The 19647-nt window shown below is 38.7% G+C and overlaps 1 pseudogene; it reads left to right on the top strand.

The window, feature by feature from the left end:
* The first annotated feature begins 14238 nt into the window (after positions 1 to 14238).
* LOC136176521 (GDP-L-fucose synthase pseudogene) lies at positions 14239 to 15416 on the top strand (annotated as a pseudogene).
* The last annotated feature ends 4231 nt before the right edge of the window (positions 15417 to 19647 follow it).

The following is a 19647-nucleotide window of genomic DNA, read 5'->3' as shown; positions in this document are numbered from 1 at the left end:
ATTTTTTTTAAGTTTTTTTTATTAGTTGGAGGCTAATTACTTCACAACATTGCAGTGGGTTTTGTTATACATTGATGTGAATCAGCCATAGAGTTACACGTATTCCCCATCCCGATCCCCCCTCCCACCTCCCTCTTCACCCGATTCCTCTGGGTCTTCCCAGTGCACCAGGCCCGAGCACTTGTCTCATGCATCTCACCTGGGCTGGTGATCTGTTTCACCATAAATAATATATATGCTGTTCTTTCGAAACATCCCACCCTCATCTTCTCCCACAGAGTTCAAAAGTCTATTCTGTACTTCTGTGTCTCTTTTTCTGTTTTGCATATAGGGTTATCGTTACCATCTTTCTAAATTCCATATATACGTGTTAGTATGCTGTAATGTTCTTTATCTTTCTGGCTTACTTCACTCTGTATAATGGGCTCCAGTTTCGTCCATCTCATTAGAACTGATTCAAATGAATTCTTTTTAACGGCTGAGTAATATTCCATGGTGTATATGTACCACAGCTTCCTTATCCATTCATCTGCTGATGGGCATCTAGGTTGCTTCCATGTCCTGGCTATTATAAACAGTGCTGTGATGAACATTGGGGTGCACGTGTCTCTTTCAGATCTGGTTTCCTCAGTGTGTATGCCCAGAAGTGGTATTGCTGGGTCATATGGCAGTTCTATTTCCAGTTTTTTAAGAAATCTCCACACTGTTCTCCATAGTGGCTGTACTAGTTTGCATTCCCACCAACAGTGTAAGAGGGTTCCTTTTTCTCCACACCCTCTCCAGCATTTATTGCTTGTAGACTTTTGGATAGCAGCCATCCTGACTGGCGTGTAATGGTACCTCATTGTGGTTTTGATTTGCATTTCTCTAATAATGAGTGATGTTGAGCATCTTTTCATGTATTTGTTAGCCATCTGTATGTCTTCTTTGGAGAAATGTCTGTTTAGTTCTCTGGCCCATTTTTTGATTGGGTCATTTGTTTTTCTGGAATTGAGCTTCAGGAGTTGCTTGTATATTTTTGAGATTAATCCTTTGTCTGTTTCTTCATTTGCTATTATTTTCTCCCAATCTGAGGGCCGTCTTTTCACCTTACTTATAGTTTCCTTTGTAGTGCAAAAGCTTTTAAGTTTCATTAGGTCCCATTTGTTTATTTTGCTTTTATTTCCAGTATTCTGGGAGGAACCATTCTGTTTTTTAGTCTTCTAACTTTACTAAGGCTTTCAATGGCTGAGTTAAAGGTCTCTTGGTAAATGTCACATTTCACATGAAAATATGTGGTTTATTTTCAAATATCTTTTGATATTGATTTCTAACATAATTCCACAATGATAAGAGAATAGATACTGTATGATTTCAATACCTTTAGACCATGAAATATTTGTACATTGTTTTATGTCCCTGGATATGGTTCATTGTCTCCTAGTTTATATAGTCTATAGGAACTTGAATAGAATTTGTATCCTACTATTGTGTGAAAATTATATATATCTTAATGATGTTGAATTTATTCATATGTTTTCCAGGTCTACTATATTCTTCTACCTCTCTGTATATTCTGTTAATTCACGAGAGTTTGATATTGGAACCCCAACTAAAAATCTTAATTTATCTCCTTAAAAAATCATTGTACTATATAGTGAAACTATATGTAACTTTGTACTGTATCTTTCAAGTCTCCTGTAAATGTGTTATCATACTTTGATAATTAAAAAAATTTAAAAAGGAATAAAAAGAAATGGAAAACAACTCCCAGTTGTAAAAAGAAAGAGGTATCTCCCACTCCCAGTCACTCAGGAGTAGAAGAATGAAATGAAACGAATGCTTTCTTTGTTTTCTTGACCCAGTGGTAGAGAAGTTGGTAAAGATATAAACACAGACACATTTTACTCATATACACAGGTATATATATGTAGGTATGTGTGTTTTGGGCAGTAATTTATGGGTGAACCACTGTACACCCTACCTATACATTGATTTAAGTCATGCTTTTATAGGAAGCTAAAAAAGGAACAAACCATTTAGACTGAGTTATATGTACCCCATGAGAAAGATAAATCCTCAAACCAAACTGTGTTTTAAATTCTCTTTGATTTAAGATATCACATTATTTCCTTTAAGTGAAAGTAGAAATGGAGGAACTTGGGAGAGAGAACAGAGCTACTGGGGCATTACTATAAATATGAAGTGTTCATAAAACATGGAATTATAAGTAATATTATTTCAGTCACTTTTGAGAATATTGTTTCTTGATAGATCTCAAAATTTTATATATATGCCTTTTTTTCCCCTGTCATTTCACAGCTTCCATCCTGCTCTTATTTGAAAATGCAGCAGGTTAATTTTCAAACCTGTAATTAGTATACTATACATTCCACAAATATAATAGCAATCTCTCCATCTTCGTTTTTGCAAAAGTCAGTTTCATACATACCAAAAATGGAATAAACTAGGGCCTCTTTTCTATAGCTGTATTCTGTTGTATATCCAACTGAGTGCAACAGTCCTCGAGTTTTATGGCATAGTTACTGTTGTTGTTGTTTTCCAAACGCAGGTACTGCTTTGGGCCATTTTCTGCATGAGGAATCATGAAGTGTGAAACAGAAAACAGACTGAGTGGATCTCTAATGTTAGAACCCAGCACGTTTGGGAAAGTAGCCTTAGATATATTTCAAGGTAAATGTGTTTGAAAAAGATAGCCAAACTTTAAGTCCTGGGTGGTAGAGATAATAACCAGACAGGTCTCTTAAACATTTTTTTCAGGGAGATAAGAATGTTAATGAGGCCAGAGAGCAGTTCACTGATGGCATAATAAGTCATGCAAATACTGCACAGGAGAAAAGATGAAAAGGTGTTTAAAAAGGGGAATAAGATTTTAACCTTTGGGTTAAATCCTTTGAAAGGACTTCACCATTACTCACACTAGTGTTACTCATTTTTGACCAAGTAGCAGGACCAATAGCATTTGATTCTGCAGCTTATATTCCATCAGTACTGATATTGAATTACTGCATTTCAAACTTCAGAAATGGCATATAAATACATACTCTGGGTCAGTTTGGTATAAAAGATTTCAGAAAATTTATGACATATTACGGAGAGGAAAGGAGCAGTCACGTTTGGGTTTAGAACATCCATATTCTAACAGATCTAAATCAGAACCATTTTTTTTTTTTCCAACACAGAAATGCTTCTTCGTGGACATCAGGACTATCATAGTTTTTTATACCTGTATTTTTATAGATTGTAAGAAAAGAAAGTCATAATATTTGGAATTTAAGAAGTAGTCAATGAGATTGGACAGGCGTTTACATTTGTCATTTCTTTTAAAAAAATTTTTATATAGTATAATTGCTTTTTTTTAATGGTACAATGACTTTTTTTTTCCCATTTATTTTTATTCATTGGAGGCTGATTACTTTACAATATTGTAGTGGTTTTTGCCATACATTGACATGAATCAGCCATGGATTTACATGTGTTCCCCCTCCCAATCCCCCCTCCCACTTCCCTCTCCATCCCATCCTTCTGGGTCTTCCCAGTGCACCAGCCCCGAGCACTTGTCTCATGCAACCTAGATGCCCATCAGCAGACGAAAGGATAAGAAAGCTGTGGTACATATACACTATGGAATATTACTCAGCCATTAAAAAGAATTCATTTGAATCAGTTCTAATGAGATGTATAATTGCTTTTTAATGTATCACTTTCTTTTGTACAGCAGAGTGAATCAACTGTATATTTTCATATACCCCCCTTTTTTATATATTCCTCTTTTTTGGGTTTCCTTCCCATTTAGGGAGCATTGGGTTCCCTAATTTAGGGTTCCTTCCCAACCATGGGGCTTTGAGTAGAGTTCTCTGTGCTATAGAGTAAGTTCTCATTTAGTTATCTATTTTATGTGTAGTATCAATAGTGTATATATGGATTTGTCATTTCTAAAGTCTATTTGGGAAGTCCTTTTAGGATATATCTATTTTTTATCTGATAATTTGATCAGTAATTATACTTTGTAATTCTAGTATCTACCTCTTTCTTGCCTATTTGTAAAACAAGTTTTGTATGCAGATGATGACCCATGTATATGAAAGCATTTTATAAACTAGATTCCATCTGAGCATGAATTAGTCATTTTTGAGCAGATACTGAAGAAGTTAAGTCTTGCACAATAAGAGGACAGAAACTGGACCCATGTACTCTTGTACACAGGTAAAAGTGTAACACTGGATATCAAAGCAATCTAATCTAGATTTCCCTTTCTTCAAAATTAAAAGGTAGTTGAATTAAATTAAAAGATGGGCTGCCCAGGTGGCGCTAGTGGTAAAGAACTTAACTGCCAATGCAGGAGATGTAAGAGACGAGGGTTCTATCCCAGGGTCCAGAAGACCCCCTAGAGAGAGGCTTGGCAACCCACTGCAGTATTCTTGCCTGGAGAATCCCATGGACAGAGGAGCCTGGCGGGCTACAGTCCATAGGGTCACACAGAGTTGGACATAACTGAAGCAGCTTTAGCGTGCATGAGTTAATGATCTCTAAGAATTCTTTTCATTTTTAATATTCAGATGCTAGAACAAGTAAATCATTGGAAGTTCAAATAGCAGTGAAGTGAAATGCTTCAAAAAACCATAGCAAAGTCAGCCGTAGAAAGAAATGAAGTACTGATACATGCTACAACATGGAGAACCTCAAATGCTCTGTGCTGATGAAAGAAGCCAGACACAAAATACTCCATTGCTGTGCAGTTCCATTCCTGTGAAATGTCCAGAATAGGCAAATCCATAGAGACAGGAAGTGGATCAGTGAGTTCCCAGGGCTGGGAATAGGGAGCAGGGGACTAGAGAGTGATGGTTTCAGGATCCAGGGTTTCTTTGGGGAGTAATGAAAATATTCTAAAATTGATTATAGATGATAGATGGATGTGCAACTCTGTAGTTATTAAAGGTCAACCACTAAATTTTGTGCTTAAGTGGGTGAATTGTGTAGCATATTCATTATATCTCAATAAAGCTGTTTTAAAACCGCTTCAGTGGTGCCAAGGACAGACATTGAAAGTATCACAATGGTTGTCTTTTACTGGGACGTCAGTCTCTGGCTAAAGATTTCTTGTTCCTCCTCACTAATGATAATGCTCATTAGGGTGGAAAGTACAAGATAGGGACGTGTTTACCTCAGATATTTTCTTACTGATCTTATCAACATTCTGCTGTGCCTTTACCTACAAGTGTAATTGTTTCTGCTTACTCTCATTGAACAATGAAGTTTTTGTTGTGGCCTCTTATGTTTCAACCCATACTTGTTTTCTGCAACCACTCCTACCTGTCATAATCGTAGAATTGGACTTTATCCTAGCAATAAACAGAGATCTGGAGAAAAGGTAGTTCACAGCTAAGCAATAACAGCATGTATATTTACATATTTGTATCATCTAATTTTGCTTTCTGAGTTCAGCAAAGTGATGAGCAGTGTTGTTATCCCCAATTTACAGTAGAAGCAACCAGGGACCAGAAAAGTTAAATGTTTTGTCTAAGGTCAAACAGCTATTATGTTGCAGCTCCTGGATCAGAATTTAATTTTATCTGAAATCAAAAGCCAAGCTCTTTCTTTTCCATTGTACTGACTCTTCCACCAAAATGAAAAAAAAAAAAAAAAAAAAAAAGCTACCCTTTTGGAATGCTCTGTACTTTTTAAAATAGAGTTGTTATATAAAAAACTCTAGCGTTAGAAATAGTCAAGAGCTTGGAGAGAAATTGAAACTTGAAAAAACTACGAAGCAAAAGATTTAGAAAAAGTCCACCTAATTAAAGGATTTTTATTTTTACAAAAAGATTCAATATAGAGAGCCTCCAGAAAGAGAGTTCTGGTAGGCATTTAAAACATGATTTGATTTACAGAAATAAGAGGCAGTTGCTTGTTGAAGTATGAATCAAAGAATGTAAATTTAAGTCAGTTCTTCCACTAACTGCTTGAGTAAATTGTGAAGCCTATAGGAGCTTCAGTTTCCTCAGTAATAAACCATGAGTGTAGAAATTATCTTTTATTCATTCATTCTTTTACCCATTCATTCACGCATTCATCAAATATGTGCCTTCTATGTGATACAGATTCCATAGGGAAAAAGAAGGAATACAGTCCTGCTCTGAAGGTCGCTGCTGACATGCTCTCAGCAATTCTAACCTTCTCATGCTCTGCAGTTGTGGTAGGAACTAGCATTTCCTTAGGGTCTCTTGGCTTCTGACTTCTTGGTATGTTCAGCCTATGGGAGGTATTGGCAGAAGATTAGAGAGAGTAGAAGGCATGGAAAAATCAAAGCATTTCTTCCTTTAGTGAATTCTGCTCTTCGCAGGCGACCTGCCATGGTTTTACTTCTGGAAATGCTGCTGCCTTCCTGTCTCTACATCCAGGGAGTCATAACCGCTTCCCATCATCGCTAGTACCTCAGTGCATCATATTCCCCCCTTTTAATGAAAAGTACAGCACATCAATCCAAAGAATCTACAAACCCCAAGCAGGATAAACAACTAAGAAAAATACACCAGCATGCATTGGAATCAAATTGTTGAAAATAAAAGAGAAATTTTTGAAAGCAGAGATGAAAGAAAGCCAAAGACAAGACAGACACTGACTTTTTACCAGAAATAATGGATGCAAAATAGCACAGAGTATTTAAAGTGAGGAAAACAAAAGCTAAAGTTCCTTTCTACCTAGACTTCTACATCTGGCAAAAATATCCTTCCAAATTGAAGCAAAAATAAATACATTTTCAAGGAAGAGCTAAGAGAATCAGCCACCAGATAATTAGCCCTACAAGAAAAGTTAAAAGAAGTTCTTCAGGGCAAAGGAAAATTATACCATATGAAAACTTGAATCTTTAGAAAGTAATCATGAACAACAGAAATTATATGTGTGTGTGTGTATATATATATATATAACATATTCTTATTTGTGTTTTAAAATTGTCTTTATAGGAATGGGTTTTTAAAGCAAAATAAGTTATTTTAGGTTTTATAAAATATATAGAAATTAAAGTGAAATGAAAGGTACAAAAACAAATGATGGACTGAGTGTGCAGGGGTGGTTGCAAGTATAAGGTTGGGGTGTTCAATATTATTTGAAGTTGGACTTTGATAAGCTAGAGAGGCATATTGTGAAACACTAATAAGTAAAACAAAGTGTTATAGCTAATAAACAGCAATTTTAAAACCTTTATGATTCTATGAATACTATCTCAGCAACAAATCTATTTTATTAGCCAAAAGTATACCTGCTCAGGTTTTGTTTTAACATTTTATTCTTGAATCTTCCATAATTCAAACATAAACTCATATCTTTGTGACCCCATGGGCTATACAGTCCATGGAATTCTCCAGGCCAGAATACTGGAGCAGGTAACGTTTCCTTTCTCCAGGGGATCTTCTGAACCCAGGGATTGAACCCAGGTCTCCCGCATTGCAGGCAGATTCTTTACCAGCTGAGCTACCAGGGAAGCCCAAGAATGCTAGAGTGGGTAGCCTATCCTTTCTCCAGTGGATCTTCCTTACCCAGGAATCAAACTGCAGTCTTCTGCATTACAGGTAGATTCTTTACCAACTGAGCTATCAGGGAAGCCCCAAAAAGTATATACATTTCTAATTCCAACCGAGAAGAAAAACTGGAGGAAATAACAGGTAAAAATTGAAGCAACTCCAATACCCTTAGGTCATTTACTTCCACTTCCTCCAAGAATATTGGTCACTTGACTATTTCAGCTCTGTTCATGAATGTGTTTCTTCAATTACATTATAACCTTGGGATTCTCTTATTTCTTACATGATACTCAGCTGTTGACACCACATCTGTTAGTTTTATTGAAGGTCTCTGATGAATCCATGACTGTGTAGGTACAATATTTAGATATTCTTTGGTTGGATAGATTTCATTTTATTTAAGTATTTGATTAATTTCAAATTTCAGTGTTTAATGTACAGTACAAAGTATAGTTTTGGCTTCCTTCTGACATATTGTCACAGAACTTGCTTATTCTTTTATCCCATCCATCAAACAAAAGATAAATTTACATTATATTCTTAAGAGAAAAAATAACTGTTGGTTAGTTTTAAAGCTCTTGATAATTTTCAGATGGCTGTGGTTGATATTTCAAACATGAAATAAAAATTATGTGCTTGTTTATATGCATGAAAATGTGCTGAAGATATTGAATAGAGAAATTTATTTGATTCCAAATATATTTTCTTAAAGGAAAAAATCTAATGAGCAGAATAAGCATATAAATATATTGTTTGCAAAGTGATACGAATGGAAATTATATTGTTTTAGCAAATATAAAAATTGAAGAGCTTCCCATATATTCATTAGTGTGAAACAGAATTAAAAGTTTTCCCATTATGAATTTCACTAATCAATTCATTCAACTACATTTGACCTATATCTTGAGATTGAGCATGATTCACATATATATTTCCTGAAGACAAAGCCCAGCATGTAATCATATATATGCTAAAGCAGTGGCTTTTTTCCTAAAAGAAGTGCAATAAATAGAAAAAGATCACAATTTTGAGATTAACTACTTTATCAGTTTTTTAAAAATTTTGTCTGTTTTTGGCTGTGCTGGTTGCTACACTTTGTTGCTACACTTGGGCTTTCTCTAGTTACAGTGCGCGGGGCTACTCTCTAGTTGCAGTGCACAGGATTCTCTTTGCGGCGGCCTCTCTTGCGGCAAACAGCGGGCTCTAGGCATGCAGACTTCAGTAGGTGTGGCTTGCAGGCTCTAGAGCTCAGGTTCAGTAGCTGTGGCTCAAGGGCTTAGTTGCCCCGAGGTATGTGAGAGCTTCCTGGGCCAGGAATCAAACCCATGTCCCCTGCATTGGCAGTGGATTCGTTACCACTGGGCCTCTAGGGAAGTCCTATCAGTTAATTATTGTCACAAAACAATAACGCTGTGTACCAAGCACTCAAACTCAACAGCTTCTAACAACAGTCATTCAATATTTCTTGCAAGTTTTCAGAGTTGGTGAAATTAGATAAGACAAGGAAAGGACCTTCTAGTCCAGCTAACATACAGACAGCCAGCTGAGGATTGGCTGTCTGTGTTGGGTTGGGGTCTCTGAGTGGGCTCATTTCCATTGTCGGTTACACTCCTCCTGGCATCCAAGGATTGTCTGCAGTGGAAGCACAAAAGAGGACGCAGAGACATGCAGGGCCTGAAAGGCCAGGCACACTGTCGATCGCATCTCATTCTAGTGGCTAGAGCACATCAGATTGCTGATGCCAGAGTCATCTGTTGTCAAAGAGATTGCCACGTCACAGGGCAAAGAGGTGGATTACAGGGGAGGGTGAATAATTGAAGTAATTAATAGAATTGAACTGAGCTGAACTGATCTTGTCTCTGCTACTGTAAGACCCATTTAAGAATGTGCCAACCATGAATAGCCCGTTGATATCGAGAGGATCTAGTTCTCAAACCTCTGTAACTTGATCCCAACATTCAAGACCTTCATTGAGCATGTCTTTGCTTGTTGTCTGGTTTTTTTGTGCCATCTTCAGGAATACCAGCATGCCATATAAGTGGACTGGTCACCAGATTGGATAGGATCACAGCACACATGGTATTTAGAGATGTTGTCAGGGCATTGCATCTCTGATCCATACGTCTTGTGTTCAGTGGTCATACTAGCTTCATTACTATAATACTTTATTAAGTCTTCCTAACAATTTTGGGGAAAATACAGAGTACAAAAATAATCCTTTTAAAGAACACATTTTCTTTTATGACCATCCCATCCTATTTTACTCCATTTCCCTCCTATTTTACTATGTCAAAGAAAAGTCAAGCTTTGGGGAGATTTTTCCCATATTTATCTTGTAACACATGCAGGTTAAAAATGCTTGTTTGTTCATGTGATGTTCGGATGTCCCAGAATAAATAGCAGTTGTTAAAAAAAAAAAAATCTTAACTGCAAAGCCATCAGCGTAGTCTTTAACTCTTCTACTCTTTAACTTAACTCTTACTCTTTAACTCTGCTCTAATTGTAACCATAAAACAATGTAAGATAAATCACCTTATGAAATATATTCTTTTTTTTACTATCTTTTTTCATTTTTTTTCAACAAATGAAATCTAAAACTAAAACAACAAATAAAATAACTGTTTTGGTGCTGACTGCTGTTTTCTAGACTTTTAAATTAAACACTCTCCACTGTAATATGTTTCAATAGATTAGAATATTATCTTCTGTGATAGCTAGACAGTTGTATATTTGATTAGTTTTCAAGAATCCAGAAATGAGAGTTAAGGTCTTATTTTTTCAGTGATAAAATTGAGTTTAAAAAAAAAATGAGTTTATAATGTTTAGCAACATTCCTCCAGTTAGGTCCTTTTCTTTTTTGACCATACATCTTAAAATTACTGAGTAATACATAGTAGTAAAAAACATGTAAATTAAAAATTTTCATAAAGATATCAAGAAAATGTTGACTTTAAAGATATATAATTGTAATTTGCTCAAAAAGTAGTCTTTTCTGCCTAAAGCTTCAGGAGGTCATTTCTGAATAATAACCAATATTTGAGCCATCTTGGTTTGCAAAGCACTTCTAGCCCTATATATCTGTGGTTCAAGGAGGTGCTTGTTCAAAGTTAATTAGCAAATAAGATGCACAGCCTACATCCACATCTTGGATTTCTAAACTTTGTATCTCTACAGACATTCTGCCATCTGCATAATCTTGTAAAACCTCTCCACTCCTGATCCTACCTTCCTTATCCACTCCTTATGTTTTCTTCAGTTTATGTAAACTCGGTTTATCCTACATGCATCAGCAAGGTTTCCCTCAGTTGTAGTGTGAATGTTATCTTCTGTCTTCACAGCTGAATTGAGAACGTTATTACAGGGAGAGATCTCTTGCGCTGGATGTTTCTGAAAAGCTGTCTCCTGTTCCCATCATACGCCCTTCATCTCTTCATACTCACCCACGCTCAATACCATTTGGTGACTGAATGTAAAGAAACATTTGGTCATTGATGTAACTAACAGCATTTCATAGTTCAAACTAGCTGGATGTTTTTCTGGTTTAGTACACAGGGCTGAAGTGCGTGTGGTCATGTCTCGAGGACTCTATAGAAGTAAATGGCCTTGTTTCTAGAATATGTGAAAAGTGTCTGATCTAAGCAGAGTTAGCTGAATTCTGTTGATCCAGACTATCTCTCCTGAAGCTCAGTTTTCTTGCTTTTCATTTAATAAAGTTCCTAAATCCCCTTCTTAATAAATTTTTGTTTTTCTGCTCTGAATGGTGAAAGGCTTCCAACAAAACCTGAAAGCAGAATATTTCATCTCCTGGAGTTTCAATGAACTTTTTTTTTCCCCCCTTAATAGCTCAGTGAAACTGGAGAATAATTACTTTTTCAGTTAATGTTTAACTGATGGCATTTTTAAACAAAAAGCTGGCAGCAAATATTATGTCAAGCTATAGTGCACCAAAGAGCGGTTTTGGCCACTTTGCAGCTCACCTCTGAAACATCAGACTTCTTTGTTGTGCCAAGTACAGCATTAAGAAAGAACACAGTGAAGATAGAGGGGGATGTGGAAATTTTTTTGTTCTAGTTGTGGAATTCTGTATCTCTACAAACTGCCACATGAGCCTGACTTCTCAATCCTGTTTTAAAGTAACCAGGCAGTCCTTTCGCAAACCCCCCACCCCAAATCTGTTTACTCAAGATCTAAAAAATATATGCATATAAACAGGTTCATATTGATAAGCCATTCAAGTGTTTTAATGTTTCTCTGGTTTGTTTAAAACTCAGGACAAAGTCAGCCTTTTATCACACCTTCTGAAATATTTTAAGAAGATTAGAAAGTTCATATTTTCTGGCCATAAGCAAGGCATCGGTACATACTATACTGATGACTGAAATGAAGGATTGTAGGGCCAACTCATTCATATAACCTTAATAGATATTTTGATCAATCAGTACAGAAACTATATTTCTTTTTTTTTTTTATGAGCAAAGCTTTGTGTTGGATATTGTGGGGACATTTAGCAAAGATGAAACCGTTGGGGTTAGGACAGCTATATAAATAACTATATTTAATATATAGTAGGATGTATAGAGTTTATCAGTGAAAGTGATAGTTGCTCAATTGTGTCCGACTCTTTGCGACCCCATGGACTATAGCGTCCATGGAATTCTCCAGGCCAGAATACTGGAGTGGGTAGCCTTTCCCTTCTCCAGGGGATCTTCCCAGCCAAGGGATTGAACCCAAGTTTAATAGTCGATGCACAGATAAAATGCTTTGTGGAAGAGAGGATAAGGTCTTCTTTTTGAAGGGACTGAGAGATGGTGAAAGAGGAAAGGGGGCAAAGTCAGAACACCTGGGTCAGAACTGGGTGTGATGTGACCTTAGCTGAGGGTTTCTACCAGAGACATGCAGGAGACAAGCAATCCAAAGTGAGAGAAATCGTTTCTAGTCGTAAATACAGAGTGAGGAATCAAGATCAGAGTCACAGAGCTGGGAGTTCAGAGGTGGGAGGGTCAGAATGAGAGCAGTTTGGGAACAAGTAAAGACTGATGCCAGAGAACTATTGAACAAAGTTTGTAAAACACGGGATTTGAGGTGGTTGGTTTGGGCTGTCTCCTTTATTCTGCAAGAAGATCACATAGAGGAGATGCTATGTGAGCAGGAAAAGATTATGCCCAATTTTGCTAGTACTGATGGCTGTTTTATTTGTGGTATATGTGTGTGTTTGTGTGTGTATCTGAAGAACTGGATTGTTTGTGCTACAGGTTACATGATTACTACTATATTTATGTATGGAATAAAGCTTTATTTGATCTTGAAAACAACAAATGAGTATATCATTCAGAATCTAAAAATCACCTTAAGCTTTAAATTACCAGTAATGTTTATGTTGAGGCAATCAACTAAATAGTATGATTTTTTTTAGTCTTACCTTTAACTGAGTAAATACAATTATAGCAAGACATAGGTTATCTAAGTATATAAAGGAGACAACCAGAAAATTAGTATACTTTGGTCTTGGTTGTATTATATTTTGTTTGGTTATGAGTTTTATTGTGATGTGCTTCACATGTCATACAGTTCACCCATTTCAAGTGTACAAGTCAATGATTTTTGGTCACTTTGGACAAGTAGTGTGAATATCACCATAACTCAGTTTCAGGACATTTTCATGCCCCAGCTAAGATCCCTTCTGCATATTTACATTGATCCCTTCTGCATATTTAATCCCTTTCTTAACCTTCAGCCCCAGGCGACCACTAACTGACTTGCTTTTTCTGGATATTTCATATTTATGGAATCATACTGTATGTGATCCCTTGAAAATGCTAACTTCTTTCATTTAGCATGGTGTTTTTGAGGTTCACGTGTGATGTGGCATCTGTTAGCAGTCTCAACTAGTATTCCATCATATGAATATACTATATTTTGTTTATTCTTTCACCAATTGATGGATGTTTATATTGTTCCTGGGTTTTCACTATTATGAATGATGCTACTATGAACATTTATGTGCAAATCTTTGCGTGGGTATATGTGTTATTTCCTTTGATTAGGTACCTGGGAATGGAATCCTGGATGATAGGGTAGTTTTATGTTTTAACATTTTGGCAAATTGCCAAATTGTTTTTCAAAGCGGCTGCCATGGTTCTTTTATTTGGATGTTGATATGAAGACAGTATCTACTGGTTACTGATTGTACCAGGTGTTTATTTTATCTCTGGACTAGGGTTATGTCAGTTTATATATATATAATTTTTTCCATTCAGTTTTCACAAAAATTCCACTTGGTAGGAGGCTGCAACAGTATTATTCCCATGTAAATCTTGGCTTTCACTCTGTTCATCATTTAAGTTGCTCGAACATTAGTAGCCTAGTATTTAACAAGTATGCCTAATACCTCAAGGGGAAAGACCACCATGGTCTTAAGTGAGAACAAGAAAGTTTCAAAATTTGTTGATGATAGAAGTCAGAATAATTTATGAACAACTCTAAGATAATGTCTGATTTAACTGGAGAAGATGAGCAAAGAAGCATATTTCTTTCTTGGGTGACCCATTTATGCTAGAAATGTAGTGCATTTTAAAAGATGAGGAATCAGCAGGTAAGAAGGCGAGGCATGGCGAGCCGGGACCTGGACCTTGGGTGCCCCCTGACCATCAGATATGCCTGAAGGGTGCCGGGAACTGGGGGCGTGGGAGGGAACCCAAGAAGCACGGAAGGGGCCCAACTGCACTGTGTGTAGCCACCATGAGTGATCCTCGGGGGACCAGGCGGATCCTAGTGACTGGGGGCTCAGGGCTGGTGGGCAGAGCCATCCAGAAGGTGGTAGAAGATGGAGCCAGGCTGCCCGGAGAGGACTGGGTGTTTGTCTCCTCCAAGGATGCCGATCTCACGGATGCTGCACAGACCCGAGCGCTGTTTGAACAGGTCCAGCCCACACTTGTCATCCATCTTGCTGCAATGGTGGGGGGCCTGTTCCGGAATATCAAATACAATTTGGACTTCTGGAGGAAAAACATACACATCAATGATAATGTGCTACACTCGGCCTTCGAGGTGGGCGTGCACAAGGTGGTCTCCTGCCTGTCCACCTGCATCTTCCCAGACAAGACCACCTACCCCATCGATGAGACCATGATTCACAACGGGCCGCCGCACAGCAGCAATTTTGGCTACTCTTACGCCAAGAGGATGATCGACGTGCAGAACAGAGCCTACTTCCAGCAGCATGGCTGCACCTTCACCGCTGTCATCCCCACCAATGTCTTCGGGCCCCACGACAACTTCAGTATCGAGGACGGCCATGTACTGCCTGGCCTCATCCACAAGGTGCACCTGGCCAAGAGCAGCGGCTCAGCCTTGACGGTGTGGGGCACAGGGAGGCCCCGGAGGCAGTTCATCTACTCACTGTGGGTGAGGAGGATGAGGTGTCCATCCAGGAGGCAGCTGAGGCCGTGGTGGAGGCCATGGACTTCCACGGGGAGGTCACTTTTGATACAACCAAGTCAGATGGGCAGTTTAAGAAGACGGCCAGTAATGCCAAGCTGCGGGCCTACCTGCCCGATTTCCAGTTCACGCCCTTCAAGCAGGCCGTGAAGGAGACCTGTGTCTGGTTCACCAACAACTATGAGCAGGCCCGGAAGTGAGGCCTGCGGCCGGAGCCGGTCCACCACTTCCCCAGCGCCCAGCCAGCAGTGCCCAGCGGCAGCCACTCACAGAACCTGCCAGGAGCCGGGTTGCCTGCCTGATAGTGGCCTCTGCTCCACTCCGTCTGCTGAGGCAGGCCTCAGTGACTGTCTGGTGCGGCCTCCATCCATGTCAGGGAAGCCAGGCCCAGCACCCTGCTCCCCAACTCCTTCCCTGAGTGTCCCCTTCTGATCCCTGGGAGCCAATAAAGAGCATTTTCACAAAAAAAAAAAAAAAAAAAAAAAAAAAGATGAGGAATCAGAGTGGCATCTGATTAAGTACCATGACAGATACTATCCCAGGCTGATTGTAACTCAAGCTTAGCTCATGACCATCCTGAAACTAGGCCGATGGATTCTTCCCGAGCATGGCCAAGTTCTATTTCTTATTATATCCCTGATGACCAGATAGGAATAGGGGCATGATGTGTATTTTGGTTGATCAAATGTGGCAACAAATAAATATGCACTTTCAGAGATATTCTCAGAGGTATTAGAGTCAGATCACAGTGAGTATATAACCAATAGAAGCACCACACCACAGGACGGATAGAGCATGATGGCTGAAACTCTAAATCCATACTAGCAAGGTAAGCTCCCTCTGGTACTTTAAATTTACCATTATGAATTTCCTCTCAGGGCCAAATTAAATCTTTAGGGGTACTTTTATTGCACGTAGTCAATGTACCTGGTCTCACAGAAAAATCTAAGTTAAAGATGGTCCAATGAGAAACAGACATAGAGAATAGACTTATGGGGAGAGGGGAGGAGAGGTGAGATGTATGAAAAGAGTAACATGGAAACTTACATTACCATATGTAAGTAGATAGCTAACAGGAATTTGCCGTATGGCCCAGGAAACTCAAACAGGGGCTCTGTGTCAACCTAGAGGGGTGGGGTGGGGAGGGAGACGGGAGCGAGGTTCAAATGGGAGGAGATATATGGACACCTGTGGCTGATTCATGTTGAGGTTTGATAGAAGAAAACAACAAAATTCTGTAAAGCAATTATCTTTCAATAAAAAAAAATTTAAAAACATTAAAAAAAGATGGTCCAGTGATATGGAACTTAGGGTATGGCAAACATTTTAAGAGGGAAAACAGGTACATTACCCACGTGTGTGCCGTATTAAATGAAACAAAATAGTATCTAGATAAAATCATCATTTTTCATGTCAGCTAAGAGTTCGGGTTTAGATCCTAATGGCTTTTCAGAGTGTTTTAAAGGTAGTTTTATCTGTTTATTTGTTTTAGGCTGTGCTGGGTCTCTGTTGCTGCGCAGGCAGTTGAGCGCGGGCTCACCGTCATGGTGCTCGGGCTTCTCATCGTGGTGTCTCCTCTTGTTGTGGAGCCTGGGATGTAGAGCTTGCGGGCCTCAGCAGATGTGACATGTGAGCTCAGTTAAGGTTCCCAGGCTGTAGGGCGACTCTATAGCTGTGGCACAGGGGCTTGTGGTATGTGGGATCTTCCCAGACCAGGGATGGAGCCGGTATCTCCTACATTGACCCGTGGATTCTTTACAATTGAACCACCAGAAAAGTGAAAGTTGCTCAGACGTGTCTGACTCTTTGCAACTCCATGGACCGTACAGTCCTTGGAATTCTCCAGGCCAGAATACTGGAGTGGGTAGCCTTTTCCTTCTCTAGGGGATCTTCCCAACCCAGGGATTGAACCCACGTCTCCTGCATTGCAGGTGGATTCTTTACCAGCTACCAGAGAAGCCCCTCAAATATAAAAAAATATATTAAGTTAAAGGAGCTTTAACTTAATGAATACTTAATGATTTTCTCTATTTCTTTCTCTAACTGACCTTGAATGAAGACAGACAAACAAAGGCAGGTAAATAATTAAGGCAAAGATGTTGATTGATTATGACATGGACATATTTCTTAATTAAAGTTAGCATAAATCCAGTGGTAGAAAGACAATGCCTGACTTATACTTTCATACCCTGCTTCAGCATTTGCTTGAGAAACAGCTTGGCAACAACCATCAAAAACCTTAAAAATGCTTGTGTTTGTTGATGAGGTAATCCCTCTTCTTGAGCTGTACCCTGAGAACTTAAAGATAAATGTAAGAAACATGGAAATACTATCAGAAAAGTGTTCTGCAGAAAAATATTAATCATAGTCTCTTCTTTCCACTTTTTGGCAACTTATTAGACAATAGTCCTGCAGCACAGGAGATCTGGGTTTGATCCTTGAGTTGGGAAGATCCCCTGAAGCGGGGCATGGCAACTCAACTCCAGTATTCTTGCCTGGGGAATGCCCATGAACAGAGGAGCCTGGCAGGCTACAGTCCATGGGGCCACATAGAGTCACACATGACTGAGCAACTACACACAGCAGGGCACAGGGGGTGGTTATGTATATATCAGATGACTCCCTTAGTGGCGTATAAGATAGCCGTTAATAATGCTGGTGGTTACAATAACCTGTGATAAACAATAATGGAAGAGAATACAATTTCTGCTTCACTGCAGAAATTAATACCTTGTAAATTGACTAAACTTCAATTTAAAAAAGGAAAAATTTTATAATAAAAAACATAATGCTGATGATTACACTTACGTAGAACACAGGACCTAGAGAAGGAAATGGCAGCCCACTCCAGTCTTCTTGCCTGGAGAATCCCATGGACAGAGGAGCCTGGTGGGCTGCAGCCCCACAGTAATACTAACAGAATTAGGCTCCTGTGATGAAGGACCCTGTCTCTCTTCTGTTTTCCAGTTTCTGTGTGTGGTTATGCAGTTATCAAGGAAAACAAAAAAAATAAGAATGAAATTAATCCTTAAACTTTTAGTAAAAAATATTTAGGCTTCTTTTCTTTAGGGATAGGTGTATACTTAAGTATACATATATATAGGGATAAGATGTATCCATATACATCTTTAAGAATGTGTGTATACAAAGTTAACATATATCATGTTATTTAACTTGATCACTGTTTCACAGTATCTTCATTTTGAGTGGGAAATAATAGCTTGGAGAGTTCACTACATTAAGTAACGTTCAGTAAGGAGTTAAGTACAGCATTGACTGAAATCCTAATCCTGGTCAATTCCCACCAGGGTATAACCTCTTAACCAATGTTCTTGTCCAACCTTATAACTGGAACTGGGAATTAGGTGATAAACTTGAGACCTTTCAGATTAACTGTGTAAGGGTAAAAGAAGGATCTTTTGGTTTTTGGTTTTGCATAAACACAAGTTTCCTGTGTCTGAATTTTCACTTGTAGTTGGAACATTAGGCAACATGAAATTGGATGTGGGGGGATTGGAGGTCAGAGCAGGCAAAAGTTCTTGGCATGTCTCCTCTTGATTAGTTTTACCAGTCAATGCTAAACCCGGATCCCATGCTTCTCTGGCCTAAGGGATCACCAGATTATGTTTCTTGAAGACAAGAGTATCTGGCCCTATTTGGTATTCCTGGACAACTTTCCTTCTTCCAAATAGAAGAGTTTTTGGAAACGTGCAGTCTGTCCACAAGGAACCAGGAGTAATCTTTCCTGCTCAGTGAGTTGTAAAAGACAAAGTGTTACTATAGCTGCAACCCTGATTTGAGAGCGGACCAAATGTGACCTTTCAAATGGAACTTGCAAGGAGTGGGTGGGCGCTATTTCCTTTCTCTTTCTTTAAGATGGTCTGACTCACCCCATCTGATCAGCTGAGGCAAAATCCTCTAAGAACAACTCTGAATGAGAATTACAGTAACAGCCTTTGTCTGACAGCAAAGAGGTTTTCCTGAGGCAATGTGTTTGGCCTGGAGATGAGCCCGAAACAGTTTTACATTAGAGCAGTTGAGTTTGTCTCAGAAAAATATTTGTTTGTGCTGACTGGAATTTGAATGGGGAGTAGGAGGATCCCCCGGGTGTCTGTGAAATGTGACAGTGTTTATTTGAATTAGATGGTAAAAAAAGGGAGTCATATCGATTCCGGGAAAGAAGTTCTTTTCATTGGAAACGTCCACACTTTCAATCTCTGTGTGACTCTCCTGCTTTCCTTGAGAATAGATTTGACACTTTGGTTTTGATTTAGAAACAAAACCAAAAACAAACCAGCAGACGAAGCCATTATAATCTCTCCCACCACCTTCCTGCGATAGAGCACAGTAGCGGTGCAGTTATAGGAAGACATCAGCGCAGTTTCCATGCTGCTTGGACAGTTTGTAATAGAGCCCAGAGGCGCCCTGACATGTTTAAGAAAAGGGAAGAACCGAGTCAGTTTAGTTGAAGTAATGCCCAGAACTGGTACCATCACACCATACAGTAGGAATGCAGCGTGCAAAAATAACCACTCTTTCTTACCTGTGCCATGCTCAACCTTCTCCTTGAATTGCTAGAATTTCACCCAGTAAAGGACTATTTGGCTTCAATTTCCAAGTTCCTGTTTTGTACTCCTGCTCCAAAGAAGAGCAATTTGTAACAATTTAGCCACTAATAAATAAATGATCC

This window comes from Muntiacus reevesi, chromosome 10 (assembly GCF_963930625.1).
Source record: "Muntiacus reevesi chromosome 10, mMunRee1.1, whole genome shotgun sequence".
Lineage (NCBI taxonomy): Eukaryota > Metazoa > Chordata > Mammalia > Artiodactyla > Cervidae > Muntiacus > Muntiacus reevesi.
Note: the sequence above shows the minus strand (reverse complement) of the source record. Positions and strands in the feature narration are given on the sequence as shown.